This window comes from Balaenoptera physalus (genome assembly GCF_965194825.1).
Source record: "Balaenoptera physalus genome assembly, chromosome: 3".
Classification (NCBI taxonomy): Eukaryota; Metazoa; Chordata; class Mammalia; order Artiodactyla; family Balaenopteridae; genus Balaenoptera; species Balaenoptera physalus.
This window is the reverse complement of record NC_138890.1, coordinates 87645253-87663201: the sequence shown is the minus strand read 5'-3', so window position 1 is coordinate 87663201 and position 17949 is coordinate 87645253. Positions and strand designations below refer to the sequence as shown.

The 17949-nt window shown below is 34.6% G+C and overlaps 1 pseudogene across 1 annotated transcript in view; it reads left to right on the top strand.

Moving 5' to 3' along the window:
- Window positions 1–17949, top strand: part of LOC309657844 (transcription initiation factor TFIID subunit 12 pseudogene) — a 45968-nt pseudogene extending 28019 nt beyond the window's left edge. The window contains exon 1 of the transcript in view: window positions 1–17949. This exon is cut by the window's left edge and continues 28019 nt beyond it. The product of the transcript in view is annotated as a transcription initiation factor TFIID subunit 12 pseudogene (transcript).

Here is a 17949-nt window from a genome sequence, read left to right as displayed (position 1 = left end):
GACTTGTTTTCAAGTCCAAATTTGGCCATATATTAAATATTCGGAGTGTGGAAAATCTACCCCTGAATCCCAGTTTACTCATTTATAAAATGGGAACAGTAATACACTATCTCATAGAGTCATTCTAAGGCTTAAGAGAACTTGTATACATAAGACCTCTTTGTAAAGAGGCATACAAAGCCAAAATATATTTTTATTATTAAGAAAACTGGAATTCTATTTTGATAAAATTATATTAGGATAATACATTGTAGGACTTATAATAGGTCAAAATGTTTACAAGCAGATTCTATGGATTTGACTGGCTTATTACAGTTTAACACAGAAGTGAATACAATTTTGAAAAACAAATTAGTCACCAATTTTTTTGAATTAGAAGAAAAATACTAAAAATATATATATATATATGTGTGTGTGTATATATAACATAGTTACATGTATATAATATAATTTAAAATTAGTGATATTTTTATTAAAATGGATGGCTTCTACAAGTTTTTAAATCCTTATTTCTTTTCACTTGGTAATATTATATAGCTTTGATCAGAATGAAAATGTATTATAATGGAGGAAAAATATATATTATTTTTCACTAGGAGAAATTGAACATATTAAGCTAGCGAAACAAAAAGGACAGCATAAGTTCTAAGACAGTGGTAAAGCAGAGCAATTAAGGAAGGTGAGACTTCAGACTGCAGAATATATGCATCTGTGACCCCAGATGGAGTTTGGTTAAATGTACTTAGGGAGGCACGAGGACTGCATTCTGCAGGCCTCACTCCTGGTTGCTTTCACTGCAGGTCCCTTCCCAATGTAACTGATTCTAAAATAACAACAAGACTCAGGGAAACAAAGTAGATATTAATAAAGAGAAAATCAACTTGTCCTATAGGAGCTTCATCTTGGAGAAGGTGGTTTGGAGAAAAGTTTAGGAACGTTTGTGCAGCTTAAAGGGATCTGATACAAAAGAGAAGACATTTAGGTTTTGTTTTAAATAAGGCTGTTCTCAGCCCACATGCTTAGGAACTTCTGTGTACCTGTAAACCTCACTGTATCTGACTTGATTGTCTCTTGATGGAAGCAACCTAGCCTAAGTAACACAAGCACGATGTTTCTGGAACTCTGATACTCCATGGAGAGTACCTGTGAGAATTTTCCACTCTGTGCTACAGTAAAGGTGTTTGGGCTTTACCAAACATACATACTTCAGGCCACCACTGCGAATTCTAAAATCTGTAGAAGGCAAGTATATCTCAAATGCCACTCTTTGGGAAATGAGGCACTATGCATAGATAGATGCCTTCCCCTCCTCCAGATAATGGTAAAGGCATAGTGACAAAATTAACTGTTGCAAGATTTTTCTCAATTGAGTTTGTTCACAAGTGATCAACATCTTTCTCCACCCATCTTCTTTATTCAGATAATCTTGTATCTCTGTATGGTCTGGCAAACTAAGTGCTGTTTTGAGCACATAATCTTGCCTGGAATATGCAAGGTGATATGTAATTGCACCCACGCACTGAGAATGCCTCTGACTGAGACTGAGCAGAATGAAAAGTAGGGAGGAAGCTCTTAGGACTTTTTGAGCTTTTAACTTTCAAGAGCAAGAAAATTTCATTTTGAAGTTCAATTCCTTTGGACTTGAATGTTTTTGGACTTATATTTGCAAGGGTATTTAATCTCTGATCTTTTCTCTCTGGGAATTTAATAATAGGTAGGGGTTTATATTCAATTTTGGTGCATCTCTATGTTGGCACTTTATTATTAGAGTATCTTCATGTTGTCATTTAATTTCATTGCAGGATTTATGAGGTGCTGTTTTAGGTAATGTTGCTGGATGTAACTTGAGAACCACAATAGAGAAGAGAATGAGTTTTATTTTCATTCTTGAGTACAGAGTGGAATTGATTTAACTGATGCTCCTTTCTGATCAATTTCAGAATATGCCAGAGCCAAGTCTAAACTGTCTGCAAGGTGTCCTAGGATAATATGCAAAAGAGCAGTGGTGGTGGTCATCTTAGGAGAGTGGTCTTGTGAAGGTGGGAGCAGGTCTCTGCCCTGATAGCTTGCTCTTCTCCCCTGAAAGCGAAAGTCCCAGCCCCAGCTGGCCACAGGCTTAATGATTAAACTCAATGATTAAGAGAAGAAAAAACTAGAGAATGTTGGCAGCAAACACTTCTTCCTTGAGGAGGAGACCCAAATGTATTATTTGTATTCTTTCTCCTTTGCTCATTCCACCTCATGGTAGGGAAGGAAGAGTTCTTTATATATTTTAGTAACAAGTCCTTTATCTTATACATGATTTGTATATGTTTTCTCTCAGTCTGTGGTTTGTCTTTCCATTCTCTTAACAGTGCCTGTCATAGCAAAAATTTTAAGTTTGATGAAGTCTAATTAAAAAATTTTTTTTCCTTTATAGGTCTTGCTTTTAGTATAATGTCTATGGGCTCTTAACCAACTCTAGGTCATAAATATATTTCCTGTTTTCTTCTAAAAGTTTTATAATTTTATGTTTATATTTAGATCTAATCTATTTTGAATTAGTTTTTGTATAAAATGAGATGTTCAGGTCAAAGTTCACAATCTTTCATGCACATTGATATACAATTGCTCCAATACTATTTATTGAAAACACTATAATTAATCATTAAATTTTTTGTATCTTTGTGAAAAATCAAATTGCCATATTTGTGTGGAAATATTTCTGGACTTTCTCTTCCTTTCCATTGATTTGTGTGCTATCCCTTTATCAATACTACACTGTCTTTGGTAAGTGTTAAATTCACTTCCTCCCACTGTTTTCTTTTTCAAAATTGTTTTAGCTATTCCATTTTCTTTGACCTTTCATATAACTTTTAGAATCAGTTTGTTCATATCTATAAAACATTATTCTAAGATTTTTATTGGTATTCCATTAAATCTATAGATGAATTTGGGGATTTTTGACCTCTTTAGTATGTTGAATCTTCTCATCCATGATTATGGTATATCTCTTTATTTATCTAGGTTGTCTTTTACTTCTTTTATCAGCATTTTAAATATTTCAATATAGAGCTCCTGTACATGTTTTGTTAGGTTTATAGTAATATTTAATTTTTGTTGCAACTATAAATAGTGTTGTTTTTCATTTCTTTCCAGTTGTACATAGCTAGTATATATGATTGATTTTTGTGTGCTGACCTTTTATCTTATGATTTTGTTAAGAGTTTCTTATGGATTCTTTGGGCTTTTCTACACAGACTGTAGTCCTTGCGTAGGGACATTTTTATTTCTTCCATTCTTCTTTGTATCTCTCTTATTTCATTTTCATTTAAGCAGAGTTTTTGACAGGCTCATGAGGCTTGTATTATAAAATTGGACTTCAGGGCCTTCCAAGATGGTGAGACGTTGGTCAACTCCATAGGTTAAAACTCAGAACATTTATACCTTGAGGGTAAAAGTGAGCTATAAACAGCCCTGTCCTCTCAGAGGTGGAGACATGTTTTGAATCCTTTTATTCTTTGAAAGAATTAATTTTTTTTTTGATTTGCTAGTGCCACTAGCGTTGTGCCATGGGAAAAATAAATTTCTTCATGAAAAAAATAACATAACCCTAAGCCTCAAATTGTCTCTACTGTTTTTGTATATATAGTGGGTGACATTCTACAGAAAATACCCTAACATACAAGAGGAGAAGAAAATGTGGCCAAAACCCAAGAGTAACAACATAGTATAACCTAGGTGGTACATAGAATCATAGGTAATACAAATAATAGAAAAATCAGATACAGATTTTAAAATAACTCTGTTCAACATGCTTAAGGAAATAAGTAAAGTGTGGTAATTTTGAAAGAGGGCTGGAGACATAAAAGGCAACAAATTACAAAACTTCTGTAACTGAAAAAATATAACATCTAAATTCAGGAATTTAAGGGATGAGTTAAAAATATTCAGAGTTGAATGGACAATGATGAATTGGAAGCCATTTCAGAAGGAAGTGTCCAGAATGAAGCATGCAGAGGCAGAAAGAGGGAAAATACAGAAAATATTATGAAAGAAATTCTAATATAGGTTTATACTTCTGAGGTTCCAGGGAGAGAAGAGAATGGAGGCAGGAAAAATAGGAAAAAAAAAACTGTTTGGAATTTTCTATAAAAGATGAAAGACACCAAACCACAGATTCAAGATACTGTGAACAATAAATAGGACGTATCATAGCATAGTAAAACTGCTAAATCTAAAGAAAAAGTAAAAGCCTTAAAGCAGCCAGAAAAAAAAAAGTTTATCTAAAAAGATGTAACAAGTGGAATTTCAGCTGACTTCAACAGAAAGAATGGAGACCAGGGAATTCCCTGGTGGTCCAGTGGTTAAGCTGCTGCACTTCCAAAGCAGGAGACATGGGTTTGATCCCTGGTTGGGGAACTAGGATCCCACATGTTGTGTGGCAAAAAAAAAAAAAGAAAGGAAACCAGAAAAAAAAAGAGAAATATCTTCAAAGGCTTAAAATAATTCAAAACCTAGAATTCAAACCCAATACATCTTTTTCAAAAATGCAGAGTTAAGAAATTTATGTTCAAACAAAAGCAGAGTATTTATTAACACTGAATAAATCAATAAAAGGAGGGTTTGTGTTCAGGGTGTGTGGAACTTGAAACTCATTATCTTTGGTCCTTCTTTTAAAAGAAGGAATTCAAATTTTGTATACAAAGTTAGGTTTAAAAGTAAATATTTATTAGAATTAAAAAATAAGAAAATGCTTCTAAGAAAACCAAAAATCCCCACAAATATCCCCAAATCCAAATTATATATTTTAATTAAATAACTATTAAGCATATCTCTAATCTTGCTTTAAATATTTGTGTTGCTTTTTTGGGCCAATTTTTACCAACTGTTTCATTTAGACCACTGGATATTATCAGGAAAATATGCATCAAATATTCTAAAATATATTTTCTACTGAGATGCATAAAACATCACACACAAATAAAATTGATCTTTATAGAACTACTACATGTTTATACTTTACAAGCACAAAAATTCTGATATATTTTATTTCACACAATTCCCATAAACAAAGAAAAATGGATATATTGTTTATTTATAATGGTCCATTATTAAGTGTATTCCTGATAAAAGAAACTTCTTGTTTTTTTTAAGCATCATTTAGAATCTAATCTTCCATTTATGATTTTACATGTCTGATGAATCAGAGAATTTCCCACCTACTACTATTGGCTTTGTACATTTCAATCTCTTTCTTTTTTCCTTTCTTTCTTTCTTTCTTAATTCTTTTCTTCTCTCCTTCTTTCCCTTTCTTTTTTAACTTTTTCTTGCATAATCACATATTCCCAATGCTGAGTGCCACAGGATGTCTTTTTTTTTTTTTTTTTGCTTTTTTAAAAATTGAAATACAGTTGATGTGCAATATTATATTAGTTTCAGGTGTACTACCTAGTGATTTGTTATTTGCATACATTACAAAATGATCACCACAATAAGTTTAGTAACCATATGTCCCCATACAAAGTTATTACAGTATTATCAACCAAAGTTTTTATGCTGTATGTTATATACCCATAGCTTTTTCTTTTTCTTTTTTTTTTTTTTATAACTGGAGGTTTGTACCTCTTAATCCCCTTCAACTGTTTTGCACCTCTTCCTGCTTTCCTCTGGCAACCACCCATTTGCACTCTGTATCTATGACTCCATTTTCATTTTGTTTTCTTTGTTCATTTTATTTTTTAGATTCCACATATAAGTGAAATCATACAGTATTTATCTTTCTCTGTCTGACTTATTTTACTTAGCATAATACCCTCTAGATCCATTCATGTTGCAAAAGGCAAGATTTCATCTTTTTTTTTTTATGGCTGAGTACTATTCCTGTGTGTGTGTGTGTGTGGGTGTGGGTGTGGGTGTGTGTGTATCACATCATCTGTATTCATTCATCTATTGATGGATATTTAGGTTGCTTTCATGTCTTGGCTATTGTAAATAATGCTGCAATGAACATGGGGATGCATTTTTTTAAATTAGTGTTTTTCTTTTCTTTCAGTAAATATCCAGCAGTGAAATTGTTGCATTGTGTGGCAGTTCTATTTTTAATTTTTTGAGGAACCTCCATACTGTTTTCCATAGTAGCATCACAAATTTATAATCCCACCAACAGTGCATGAGAATTCCCTTTTCTCTACATCTTTGCCAACACTAGTTATTTGTTATCTTCTTGATAATAGCCATTCTGACAGGTGTGAGGTAATATTATTGTGGTTTTGATCTGCATTTCTCTTCTAATTAGTGATGTTGAGCATTTTTTCATGTGTCTCTTGGCCATCTGGATATCTTCTTTGGAAAAATGTCTATTTAGGTCCCCTGCCCATTTTTTCATCTGGTTGTTTGTTCTTTTGATGTTGGGTCATATGAGTTCTTTGTATATTTTTGACATTGACTCCTTATCAGATATATCATTTGCAAATATCTTCTCCTATTAAGTAGGCGGCCTTTACATTTTGTTGATAGTTTCCATCACTGTGCAAAAACTTTTTAGTTTGACATAGTCCTATTTGTTTATTTTTGCTTTTGTTTCCCTTGCTTGAGGAGACAGATTCAAAAAAAATTGCTAAAATTGATGTCAAAGAACATACAGCCCATGTTTTCTTCTAGGAGCTTTATGGTTTCAGGTTTTAAATTTTTTCCATTTTGAGTTTATTTTTGTATATGGTGTGAGAAAGTAGTCTAGATTGATTATTTTGCATGTAGTTGTCCAGTTTTCCCAGAACCATTTACTGAAGAGGTTGTCTTTTCCCCATTGTGTATTCTTGCTTCCTTTGTCATAGATAAGTTGACCATGTAAATGTAGTTTTATTTCTGGACTCTCTACTCTGTTCAGTTGATCTATGTTTTTGTGACAGTACCATACTGGTTGATTACTGTAGCTTTGTAGTTTAGCTTGAAATCAGGCAATGTGATACCTCTAGCTTTGTTCTTTTTTTCTCAAGATTCCTTTGGTTGTTTGAAGTCTTTTGTGTTTTCATCCAAATTTTACAAGTATTTGTACTAGTTCTGTGAAAAATCCCATTGGGATTGTATTGAATTTGTAGATTGCCTTGAGTAGTATGGTCATTTTCACATTATTAATTTTTTTCAATCCACCATCATGACGTAGCTTTCTATTTGTTTGTGTCATTTTTAACTTCTTTCATCAATATCTTATACTTTTCAGATTGCAAGTCTTTTACATCTTTATTAGATGTATTACTACGTATTTTATTCTTTTTGTTGTAATTTTTTTTAAAGTATTTATTTATTTATTTATTTATGGCTGTGCTGGGTCTTTGTTGCTGTGTGCAGGCTTTCTCTAGGTGCAGCGAGCAGGGGCTACTCTTTGTTGTGGTGCACAGGCTTCTCATTGCAGTGGCTTCTCTTGTTGTGGGGCATGGGCTCTTGGTGCGAGGCTTCAGTAGTTGCAGTACTTGGGCTCAGTAGTTGTGGCTCATAGGCTCTAGAGCGCAGGCTCAGTAGTTGTGGTGAACGGGCTTAGTTGCTCTGCTGCATGTGGGATCTTCCCAGACCAGAGCTCAAACCCGTGTCCCCTGCATTGGCAGTCAGATTCTTAACCACTGCACCACCAGGGAAGCCCATTTGTTGTAATTTTAAATAGGATTCTTTTCTTCATTTCTCTTTCTGACAGTTCATTGTTAATATACAGAAATGCAACATTTCTGTTATATTAATTTTTTATCCTGCAACTTTACTGAATTCATTTCTTCTAATAGTTTTTTTTTGTAGTGTCTTTAGGATTTTCTATATATATCAATATTATCATGTCATCTGCAAACAGTGACAGTTTTACTTCTTCCTTTCCAATTTTGATTCCTTTTATTTCTTTTTCTTGTCTGATTGCTGTGGCTAGGGATTCCAATACAGTGTTGAATAAAAGTGGTGAGAGTAGTTATCCTTGTCTTGTTACTGATCTGTTTTTCTTTTTTATACTGCAGCTTCTTATTAGCTATCCACTTTATACATATTAGTATATATATGTCAATCCCAATATCCCAATTCATCACACCACCCCACCACCACCACTTTCCCCCCTTGGTGTCCATACATTTGTTCTCTACATCTGTGTCTCTATTTCTGCCCTGCAAACCGGTTCAAATGTACTATTTTTCTAGTTTCCACATATATGCGTTAATATACGATATTTGTTTTTCTCTTTCTAAACTACATCACTCTGTATGACACTCTCTAGATCCATCCACGTCTCTACAAATGACCCAATTTCGTTCCTTTTTATGGCTGAGTAATATTCCATTGTATATATGTACCACAACTTCTTTATCCATTCGTCTGTCGATGGGCATTTAGGTTGCTTCCATGACCTGCTATTGTAAATAGTGCTGCAATGCACATTGGGTTGCATGTGTGTTTTTTCAATTATGGTTATCTCTGGGTATATGCCCAGTAGTGGGATTGCTGGTCATATGGTAATTCTATTTCTAGTTTTTAAGGAACTTCCATACCATTCCCAATAGTGGTTGTATCAATTTACATTCCCACCAAAAGTGCAAGAGGGTTCCCTTTTCTCCATACCCTCTCCAGCATTTGTTGTTTGTATAGTTTTTGATGATGCCCATTCTAACAGGTGTGAGGTAATACCTCACTGTAGTTTTTTTTTTTTTTTTTTTAGTCAGTCATCAATTCTCACTGTAGTTTTGATTTGCATTTCTCTAATAATTACTGATGTTGAGCAGCTTTCCATGTGCCTTTTGGCCACCTGTGTGTCTTCTTTGGAGAAATGTATATTTCGGTCTTCTGCTCATTTTCTGATTGGGTTGTTTGTTTTTTTAATATTGAGCTGCATGAGCTGTTTATATATTTTGGAGATTAATCCTCTCCGTTTGCAAATATTTTCTCCCATTCTGAGGGTTGTCTTTTCGTCTTGTTTGTAGTTTCCTTTGCTTTGCAAAAGCTTTTAAGTTTCATTAGGTCCCATTTGTTTATTTTTGTTTTTATTTCCATTACTCTAGGATGTGGGTCAAAAAAGATCTTGCTGTGATTTATGTCAAAGAGTGTTCTTCCTATGTTTTCCTCTAAGAGTTTTATAGTGTCCAGTCTTACATTTAGGCCTCTAATCCATTTTGAGTTTATTTTTGTGTATGGTGTTAGGGAGTGTTCTAATTTCATTCTTTTATGTAGCTGTCCAGTTTTCCCAGCACCACTTATTGAAGAGACTGTCTTTTCTACATTGTGTATCCTTGCCTCCTTTGTCATAGATTAGTTGACCATAGGTGCGTGGGTTTATCTCTGGGATTTCTAACCTGTTCCATTGATCTGTATTTCTGTTTTTGTGCCAGTACCATACTGTCTTGATTACTGTAGTTTTGTAGTATAGTCTGAAGTCACGGACCCTGATTCCTCCAGCACCATTTTCTCCCCTCAAGACTGCTTTGGCTATTTGGGGTCTTTTGTGTCACCATACAAATTTTAGGATTTTTCAGTTCTAGTTCTGTAAAAAATGCCACTGGTAATTTCATAGGGATTGCATTGAATCTGTAGGTTGTTTTGGGTAGTATAGTCATTTTCACAATATTGATTTTTCCAATCCAAGAAGGTGGTATATCTCTCCATCTGTTTGTGTCATCTTTGATTTCCTTCATCAGTGTCTTATACATTTCTGAGTACAGGTCTTTTACCTCCTTAGGTAGGTTTATTCCAAGGTATTTTATTCTTCTTGTTGCAGTGGTGAATGGGATTGGTTCCTTAATTTCTCTTTCTAATCTTTCTTTGTTAGTGTATAGGAATGCAAGAGATTTCTGTGCATTAATTTTGTATCTGGCAACTTTAGCAAATTCATTGATTAGCTCTAGTAGTTTTCTGGTGGCATCTTTAGGATTCTCTATGTATAGTATCATGTCATCTGCAAACAGTGGCAGTTTTACTTCTTCTTTTCCAATTTGTATTCCTTTTATTTCTTTTTCTTCTCTGATTGCCGTGGCTAGGACTTCCAGAACTATGTTGAATAAGAATGGCAAGAGTGGACATCCTTGTCTTGTTCCTGGTCTTAGAGGAAATGCTTTTACTTTTTCACTATTGAGAATGATAGTTGCTGTGGGTTTGTCATATATGGCCTTTATTATGTTGAGGTAGTTTGCCTCTATGCCCGCTTTCTGGAGAGTTTTTATCATAAATCGGTGTTGAATTTTGTCAAAAGCTTTTTCTGCATCTGTTGAGATGATCATATGGTTTTTATTCTTCAGTTTGTTAATATGGTGTATCACAGATTGATTTGCATATATTAAAGAATCCTTTCATCCCTGGGATAAATCCTACTTAATCATGGTGTATGATCCTTTTAATGTGTTGTTGGATTCTGTTTGCTAGTATTCTGTTGAGGATTTTTGCATCTGTATTCATCAGTGATATTGGTGTGTGATTTTCTTTTTTTGTAGTATCTTTGTCTGGTTTTGGTATCAGGCTGATGGTGGCCTCATAGAATGATGTTGGGAGTGTTCCTTCCTCTGCAATTTTTTGGAAGAGTTTGAGGATGGGTTTTAAGCTCTTCTCTGAATGTTTGATAGAATTCACCTGTGAAGCCGTCTGGTCCTGGACTTCTTGGAAGATTTTTGATCACAGTTTCAATTTCATTACTTGTGATTGGTCTGTTCATATTTTCTATTTCTCCCTGGTTCAGTCTTGGAAGGTTATACGTTTCTAAGAATTTGTCCATTTCTTCCAGGTTATCCATTTTATAGGCATAGAGTTGTTTGTAGTAGTGTCTTAAGATGCTTTGTATTTCTGCAGTGTCTGTGGTAACTTCTCCTTTTTCATTTCTAGTTTTATTGATTTGAGTCCTCTCCTTCTTTTTCTTGATGAGTCTGGCTAATCAATTTTGTTTATCTTCTCAAAGAACCAGCTTTTAGTCTTATTGATCTTTGCTATTGTTTTCTTTGTTTCTATTTCATTTATTTCTGCTCTGAGCTTTATGATTTTTTTTTCCTTCTACTAAATTTGAATTTTGTTTGGTCTTCTTTCTCTAGTTCCTTTATGTGTAATGTTAGATTGTTTACTTGAGATTTTTCCTGTTTCTTGAATTAGGATTGTATTGCTATAAACTTCCCTCTTAGAACTGCCTTTGCTGCATCCCATAGGTTTTGGATCATCGTGTTTTCATTGTCATATGTGTCTAGATATTTTTTAATTTCCTCTTTGATTTTTTTAGTGATCTCTTAGTTATTTACTAACGTATTGTTTAGCCTCCATGTGTTTGTGTTTTTAACGTTTTTTTCCCTGTAATTGATATTTAATCTCATAGTGTTGTGGTCGGAAAAGATGTTTGATATGATTTCAGTTTTCTTAAATGTACGAAGGCTTGATTTGTGACCCAAGATGTGATCTATCCTGGAGAATTTTCCTGTGCACTTGAGAAGAAAGTGTCATCTGCTGTTTTCAAGTGGAATGTCCTATAAATATCAAATCAATCTCTCTGGTCTATTGTGTCATTTAAAGCTTCTGTTTCCTTATTAATTTTCTGTTTGAATGATCTGTCCATTGGTGTAAGTGAGGTGTTAAAGTCCCCCACTATGATTGTGTTATTGTCGATTTCCTCTTTTATAGCTGTTAGCAGTTGCCTTATGTTGAGGTGCTCCTATGTTGGGTGCATATATATTTATAATTGTTATGTCTTCTTTTTGGATTGATCCCTTGATCATTATGTAGTGTCCTTCCTTGTCTCTTGTAACATTCTTTATTTTAAAGTCTCTTTTATCTGATATGAGTATAGCTACTCCAGTTTTCTTTTGATTTCCATTTGCATGGAATATCTTTTTCCATCCCCTCACTTTCAGTCTGTATGTGTCCATAGGTCTGAAGTGGGTCTCTTGTAGACAGCATAGACATGGGTCTTGTTTTTGTCTCCATTCAGCAAGCCTGTGTCTTTTGGTTGGAGCATTTAATCCGTTCAAATTTAAGGTAATTATTGATATGTATGTTCCTATGACCATTTTCTTAATTGTTTTGGGTTTGTTTTTGTAGGTTCTTTTCTTCTCTTGTGTTTCCCACTTAGAGAAGTTCCTTTAGCTTTTTTTGTGGAGCTGGTTTGGTGGTGCTGAATTCTCTTAGCTTTTGCTTGTCTGTAAAGCTTTTGATTGCTCCATCGAATCTGAATGAGATCCTTGCCGGGTAGAGTAATCTTGCTTGTAGGGTCTTCCCTTTCATCACTTTAAATATGTGGTGCCACTCTCTTCTCGCCTGTAGAGTTTCTGCTTAGAAATCAGCTGTTAACCTATGGGAGTTCCCTTCTATGTTATTTGTTGTTTTTCCCTTGTTGCTTTTGGTAATTTTTCTTTGTTTTTAATTTTTGTCAATTTGATTACTATGTGTCTCAGCCTGTTTCTCCTTGGGTTTATCCTGCCTTGGACTCTCTGTGCTTCCTGGACTTGGGTGGCTATTTCCTTTCCCATGTTAGGGAGGTTTTCGACTATAATCTCTTCAAATATTTTCTCAGGTCCTTCCTCCCTGTCTTCTCCTTCTGGGGCCCCTATAATTTGAATGTTGTTGCGTTTAATGCTGTCCCAGAGGTCTCTTAGGCTGTCTTCATTTCTTTTCATTCTTTTTTCTTTATTCTGTTCCGTGGCAGTGAATTCCACCATTCTGTCTTCCAGGTCACTTCTTCGTTCTTCTGCCTCAGTTATTCTGCTATTGATTCCTTCTAGTGTATATTTCATTTCAATTATTGTATTGTTCATCTCAGTTTGTTTGTTCTTTAAATCTTCTAGGTGTTTGTTCTTTAATTCTTCTAGGTCTTTGTTAAACATTTCTTGCATCTTCTCGCTCTTTGCCTCCATTGTTTTTCCGAGGTCCTGGATCATCTTCACTATCATTATTCTGAATTCTTTTTCTGGAAGGTTGCCTATCTCCACTTCATTTAGTTGTTTTTCTGGGGTTTTATCTTTTTCCTTCATCTGGTACATAGCTCTCTGCCTTTTCATCTTGTCTATCTTTCTGTGAATGTGGTTTTTGTTCCACAGGTTGCAGGATTGTAGTTCTTCTTGCTTCTGCTGTCTGCCCTCTGGTGGATGAGGCTATCTAAGAGCCTTGTGCAAGTTTCCTGATGGGAGGGAGTGGTGGTGGGTAGAGCTGGGTGTTACTCTGGTGAGCAGAGCTCAGTAAAAGTTTAATCCACTTTTCTGCTGATGGGTGGGGCTCGGTTCCCTCCCTGTTGGTTGTTTGGCCCGAGGCAACCCAACACTGGAGCCTACCCTGCTCTTTGGTGGGGTTAATGGCGGACTCTGGGAGGGCTCAAGTCAAGGAGTACATCCCAGAACTTCTGCTGCCAGCGTCCTTGTCCCCACGGTGAGCCACAGCCACCCCTCGCCTCTGCAGGAGACCCTCTGACACTAGCAGGTAGGTCTGGTTCAGTGTCCTATGGGGTCACTGCTCCTTCCCCTGGGTCCTGATGCACACACTACTTTGTGTGTGCCCTCCAAGAGTGGAGTCTCTGTTTCCCACATCCTGTCAAAGTCCTGCAATCAAATCCTGCTAGCCTTCAAAATATGATTCTCTAGGAATTCTTCCTCCTGTTGCCTGACCCCCAGGTTGGGAAGCCTGACATGAGGCTCAGAACTTTCACTCCAGTGGGTGGACTTCTGTGGTATAAGTGTTCTCCAGTTTGTGAGTCACCCACCCAGCAGTTATGGCATTTGCTTTTTTGGTGATTGCACCCCTCCTACTGTCTCATTGTGGCTTCTCCTTTGTCTTTGGATGTGTGGTATCTTTTTTGGTGAGTTCCAGTGTCTTCCTGTCAATCATTTTTCAGCAGTTTGTTGTGATTCCGGTGCTCTCGCAAGAGGGAGTGAGCACATGTCCTTCTATTCCACCATCTTGAACCAGTCTATTTTGCTGATCTTAGAGGAAGTGTTTTCAACTTTTCACTGTTGAGTATTAAGTGAGCTGTGGGTTTATCATATTTGGCCTTTTTTCTGGTAGCTATGAGGGTAAATCCATTAATATTACTATATAAAGCAGTGAAATCAAGTCAACTGTCATTCAAAATAGATATAGAATTAAAATACATAACAAGAATAGCATGTAGGTCAAGAGAGGGAAGAAATACAGTAGTTGTTGTATGGTTCCTGAATTAACATGGAAAAAGAGGGAGAGTAGCAAGGAACATTAGACTTGGTAAAGATAGGAGGAATGTTTTAATCTAGTGAAATCACTGACAGAAGAGTAAAAGATAGTCAACTACTGAGTTAATGGAGAGGAAAATGGAATACTAAAAGATAATCAATCGATCCAAAATTAGACAAGGAAGGAGAGAAAAAGGAACAGAGTATAGGCAAGATAAATAGAAAAAAAGTTAGTAAGATGTAGATTTAATTGCAAATATATCAATCATGATATTAAATGTAAATGAGCTACCTGATGCTACCAGAAAATAAAGATTGTGAGACTAGATTAAGAGACAACAGCTATATGCTGCTTACAAGTGATGCACATAAAATATAAGACATGGAACATTTGAAAGCAAAGAGGGTAGAAAGATATATAATACAAATGCTAACAGGAAAGCTGATCTTGCTAGATTAATATCAGACAAAGGCAAGGAACATTATTAAAGACAAGTCAGGTTATTTTATAATGATATATATTAATTTTATTAGTAAGGGGTAATAATTCTAAACGTATATGTTGCATAAAACGAATATTGAGAAAACTAAAAGGAAAACTAGACAAATCATATTCACAGTGGGATATTTTACCATACCTTTCTTCTACTATATATTTAAGAAACAACAACAATCTCAAAAGAAAAAAAAAAAGGAAAAATAAGCAAAACTCTGAGACCAAAAATAAAGGGGGAAGGAGGAGGAAATACTTGCCAACTCAGTTTATATAGTTAACAAATCTTAATATTAACACCTGACAGGGACATTAAAAGAAAAATTATAGGTCAATATCACCCATAAACATGGATGTAAAACTTTTAAAATGACATGTTATCAAGTCACATCAAGCAATACATAAAAATGATAGTATGCCATGACTGTGCGGCTTTATTTTAGGAAAACAAGGTTAATACATATATATGAAAGCCAGTCAGTGTAATTCACCACAGTAACGGAATAAAAAAGAAAACCTGTATATAATCTAAACAGATGTAGAAAACACTTTTGAAAAACATATATTGTATATTCATTATAGAAAAATGTAGAAGACAATGACTATAAGAGAACTCCCTCAACTCTGATAAAAAAAAAGTTTTTTAAAGCATCAGTTTAATGATATTGATTCCTCTGAGATCAGTATCAAGACAAGGAGGTCCAGCAGAGCTCCTTCTATTCAGTATCATTCTGAAGATTAAAATCAGTAAATTAAAACATGGATGTATAGATAAAATATGGGATTGAAAAAAATTTTATTTACAGATAATGGTTGCATTTCTACATAAAATTTAAAATCCACTTGTGAAGTTTCAGAAAATACTTGTTGGGATTTTGATTATGAGTGCATTATTTCTTAAAATCAGTTTGGAAAAAATCATCAGCTTTACAATACTGAGTATTTCAATCTATGAAACATTTTCTCTCTCCATTTATTTAGATCATATTTTATTATTTCTGTTAATTCTTGCCTTGCATATTTTGAAGGCATAATTTTAGATAGATATAAATAGTTTCCTGGTGAATTGAATTTATTATTTTGACATCTTTCTCTGTATCACTGATAATGCTTTCTCTTAATAGTCTAGTTTCTCTGATATCAATCTAGCTATATCAGTTTTCCTTTGGTTAGCATTTATAGGGTCTTCTTTTTCTTTTTGAGGTTTCTGTATCTTTTTATTTTAGATGTCTCTTGTAATAGCATAGGGTTATAATTTTCTTTATGTAGTCTGATCATATTTCTCTTATAATTGAAGCACTTATTCCATTTATATGTAATATAATTGCTATTTATATTGAAATCTACCATTTTTTAAGTGCATTCAATTTTTCCTGCTTGTTCTGTACTCCTATTTCCTTTCTCTTTCTCTCCAGCTTTATTGAGATATAATTGACATATAACATTATATAAGTTTAAGGTGTATAACATTATGATTTGATATATGTATATATTGAGAAATGATTACCACAGTAAGGTTAGTTAACACATCCAGTGCAAACCATGTATCTGACAAGGGGTTAATATCCAAAATACACAAGGAACTTATACAACTTAATATCAAAAAAAAAAAAATAGTCTGGTTAAAAAATGGGCAAAGGACCTGAATGGACATTTTTCCAAAGAAGAAACACAAATGGCTAACAGGTACATAAAAAGGTGTTCAGCATCACTAATCATCAGGGAAATGTATATCAAGACCTCAATGAGCTATCAACTCACATCTGTTAAACGGCTACTATTAAAAAGACAAGGGATAACAAGCACTGGTGAGGATGTGGAGAAAAGGGAACTTTTGTGCAGTGATGTTGGGAATGTAAACTGGTGTAGCCACTGTGGAAAACAATCAAAAAATTAAAAATAGAACTACCATATGATCCAGCAGTTCCACTCTGGGTATTTATATGAAAAAAAAGAAAACACCAACTCAAAAAGATATCTGCATCCCCACATTCATTGCAGCGTTATTTAAAATAGCCAAGATATAGAAACAACCTGAGTGTCTGTTGATGGATGAGCGGATAAAGAAGATGTGGTATTTATACACAATGGAATATTATTCAGCTATAAAAAAAGAATGAAATCTTGCCATTTGTGACAACATGGATGGACATTGAGGGTATTATGCTAAGTGAAACAAGTCAGACAAAGACAGATACTGTATGATCTTACTTATATGTGGAATCTGAAACAAAAATACAAACAAAAATGAACTTAAGAACAAAAAACAGATTGGTGGTTGCCAGAAGTATGGAATGGAGGATGGAGGGAGTTGGTAAAATGGATGAAGGTGATCACAAGATACAAACATCCAGTTAAAAAATAAGTCCTATAGGTATAATGTACAGCATGGCAATGACAGTTAATGATATTGTATTGCATATTTGAAAGTTGCTAAGAGAGGATATCTTAAAAGTTCTCATCACAAGAAAAAAATTTTGTAACTATATATGGTGACGAATGTTAGCTAGATTTATTGTGGTGATCATTTTGCAGTATATACAAATATTGAATCATGTTGTATACCTAAAAGTAAGATAATGTTACATGTCAATTATCCTTCAATTTGAAATAAAAGAAGAGATTAGGACACAGACATGCACAGAGGGAAGACCATGTGAAGGTATAGGGAGGAGATGGTCATCTACAAGCCAAGGATAGAGGCCTTAGGAGGAGCCATTCCTGCTGCCACCTTGATCTTAGATTTCTGTCCTGCAGAACTGTGACAAAATAAATATCTGTGGTTTAAGCACAAAGAGAAAAAAAAATATCACCACTGTGTTTTCCTTTAAGCAGCTATCAATCTACTCTAAGAATTTAAGGCTATGCCACAACTCACATATTATTAGTATTAACTGCCATCCCCCTAACCAGAAATAAAATGTAGCCCTTAATGTTAGCGCAATTAAAATTCTGATCCAGGAGTAGTAAGCCTGTTGAGAGACTGAGAGGCAACAAACTCAGTTCAGGGACATTTTCTGCATATAAAATGACCCTGAGTATTAACCCTGAAATGAAATCAAGTTGAAAATTGATTGGGAAAAATCAGATGGAATAGTTATAACATATTTATTCATGATTTTATAGTTACTAAAAAATTAGAGGCTGTTTCTCTCATCACTATATCTCTAAAACAACAGATCCCCATCGATGTTCTAGGACTAAGTAGAGGAGAACCAAAGTAGGATGCAGGTGGTATGGTTCATCACGTTGTCAATGTTAGTTTTCTGTGCCTTGCTTTTTATCCCAGATCCTCATCTGTGAGATATAATTGTCCGAAGAATCTCGGCACAAAAATTACTCTGGGGA